Here is a 3,309-nt window from a genome sequence, read left to right as displayed (position 1 = left end):
AAATAGAACTTTCTACTGTTTTAAAGATTTTTGAGGATGATATTTACAGATGAAAGCGAACCTTTTTTTAAAGCTGGAGATCCACCGCCTTTTAGAGAGATGCAATGAATGAGCAAATTGTGGTAGGAGTGGGTGGAAGAGTTAATGATGATGATTCAAAGCAGTTTGTAACGGTTTAGGAGAAAAGAATTCCAAACGAAACGGAATAAACAGAGTTTGAGCAAGAGATTCACCATGAAAATCCGCCTAGAAACTTCCAGAAGACCCATCGTCGCTTGAGCTTTCGGATAATGAAGAGAATGATGAACCCTAAATTTGTCCTCATGTGTGAAGAAAAACGTAGTCACTATCGGATTCGGTTATCTAAAAACTAAATAATTTAATCCAAATGCAAATTATAAAGATAACAGCCCATCCTGAAACAAAAAAAAAACTTAACTCACGAGCGGCTATTCGTTAATACACGTGGTGGTTCCTTAGCACTCGAATTGATTACATGTCATCAATAGGTAAGAGACAATGTCTTCTTTATATAATAAGATTTGATTCATTTTAGCAACTATTAAAATATTTGATATTGACAAAAAAAAAAACATTTTGGTATAAATTGAATTGATTGTCGTTAAGAAAATAAACGGCAAGGTCCACATTTCATAGTCTGGATAAAACACTTGAAAGTAACGTTTTCTAGAGATTGTGTATCTTACATTCACGTTTTGTTTTTCTTTAAGAAGTCTTTAATCGTTGAACCAACATTTTAATTCATAAATCCTCGTTTTACATTATTTAACAAAGTCATAATGAGCCTTATTCAACTAGCAGTACCACACATAAATGAAACAATCAATATTCTCAAGAAAACTACTTTAGTCTGGATAAAACACTTTAAAATAACATATTTCAGAGATTGGGTATCTTACATTCACGTTTTATTTTTCTTCTTAAAAAGTCTTTAATCGTTGAACCAGCATTTTAATTTATAAATCTTCATTTTACATCAGAGACAAAGAATTTAAGAAAACAGAGGAAAAACTCTAACGCCGCCGTAAAAGAAAAAAAAAAAGCGATTCTTGATCTTACCTTCTCCGGTGGCCGGCAAGATTCGTCGGTGCCGTGAGAAGGTCCTTAGTCTAGTTCCTTGTGTCTGTTTAGACTGAGATGAGGCTTTCTAAAGTCAGAGAAGTTTTGGATCTTGGAATCGATTTCGATTTCATCCTCTAGTTTGCTTGGGCTCCTTCACTAGATCCGTAGCTTTTTCTGGTGTGCGGTGCAGGTTATGCCGGGTCTGATATGGGATGGGACTTCTTCCATCGGATCGGGTGAAGCAGAACTCAAGTATTTCAATGGTGTTCTCTCGTTCTTCCTCTGTCCTTTTGACTTCATTTTGATGCTTCAGATGTTCTTGGTCTCGGTTAGTTGTTAGTTACGTTTGTCTTAACCTAGCTCTGGGTCCAAAGACTTTCGATATAAGTTCGGCTCTGCATGAAGGTCGTCGGGGAGTTCTTATGGAATTTCTTAATGAAGTTTCCTCGTGGAGGCAACTTGAGAGAGTGTAGTGGATTCAGAGTCAGGGGTTCGGCTCTTAGATTTCTTGGAAGAAGATTCAGTTGTTGATGGACTTGTGGAGTTTGTTTGGTCTAATGGCTTTGGTGGGAGATATCATTTCCTATGTTTTCAGGTATTTCTCTGCATTGGAAGTTGGTCGTGCTCTGTCTTCGACAAGGCGTCTGGTTCTTGATTGTTGTCATCTTTGGTAAGTCCTCGCTGTTAGTCCTCTGGTCGTTGTATTGTTCTCTTCTATTGGTGAAGTTTCGGGGCGGGGAAGTTGTGCAGTTCCTTGGTTTGAAACCAACGGGTTCTTCCGGATTACTTGGTAAGGGGCTGTGGAGCCTTAGCTCAATTGCGTGCAGTCTTTGAGTAGTTAATTGCCAACCGTCGTCTTCTTTGGCTTCTCGGGTTGAAGATCGATTCTCCTGTGCCTTCTTGTGTTGAAGCAGATTTATGTATGGTTCTTGAACGTGTTTCTCTGGTGGAACAGTTCTAGGAGGTCTTCTTCGAACTCAAATAATTAGGCTTGCATCGCTTTCTCACTCATCTCTGCTTCCGGCTCCGTTCAGCTTCTCCATTCTTGAAGTGCATCGTGTATCTCCTATGGTTCTAATCAACTTTGTCTTCTTCCTTTCGTCTAGTTTATGGCTCAATGTCTGTTCTAATTTTAGTCTCCGGATGATGCATATCACCTTGCCGGTTTATGGCTCTAGAAAGATTGTAAACTTTTGCTGGCTTTGTACGATGCTTTGCTCAAAGTTAATATTAATCTATTAGATGACAAAAAAAAATCTTCATCTAATCTATTAAAACAAGAGTACATTTTAGAAATAGCTCTGAGTTTTCCACAAATATTACATCCTTATGCCACTCTTTTAAAACACCGAGTTTTGATTTAAATTGTACCAAAACCAACGATTGTTTTTTTAATAAACCAACCCGACTTTTGATTCCCAAAGGTTAACCGTGCGTCCCACAATTAATCGATATCATAACTCACATAGTTAATGAATTGCCTAAAATTTTTTTACCTCCCACGATTTATTCCTATATCTTAGTGATTCATCCTAACAATTACATTATCATATCATTCACATTACTAGCAAAATATTCTGTTTTGATTTCAATATTTCGAATCACGCTAAATAAAATTATTAAAAACAAATATTCCTATTATTACGCTAGCTTTCAAACAACCTCATACAATTTGGAAATAAAAATTGGTTTGTATATTCGATATCTAATAGGAAATAATCACAACTACCACGATCATTGATTATTTTACGGCGTGCATCCCTAATGTAAACCCTAATTTAAGATACCGCTATATATATTTGCCCCAATAACATCAAAACCATATCAGTCTACGCACTTTCTATTAAAATATCGACAATGACTACTTTTCATCCTCTCACAAAACTTCGTCCTTTTAAGAATCACTGGCGAGTTCAGGTCAAGTGCTTACATTCTTGGAGGCAGAACACTCCTTTTGGTGATACATTTGAAATGGTTTTAGCAGACCAGTGGGTAAGTCACAATTTCAAAACGTTTGTCATTTATAATTGGTTTTGATTTAAGAACATGGACTAATTTTACAATTTTTATGTTTGTTAGGGAAACAAAATCCAAGCCTCTTGCAAACGAACACTCATGTACCGTGTTCAACGTGAGCTCCGACTAGGAAAATGGGGAGTCATTGAAAATATGCAAATGACTCCAGCCGGAGGCAAATATAAAACAACAAGCCACAAATACAAGATG

The sequence above is a fragment of the Brassica oleracea genome, chromosome C9, assembly GCF_000695525.1.
Source record: "Brassica oleracea var. oleracea cultivar TO1000 chromosome C9, BOL, whole genome shotgun sequence".
Taxonomy (NCBI): Eukaryota; Viridiplantae; Streptophyta; class Magnoliopsida; order Brassicales; family Brassicaceae; genus Brassica; species Brassica oleracea.
This window is presented reverse-complemented; position numbering follows the sequence as displayed.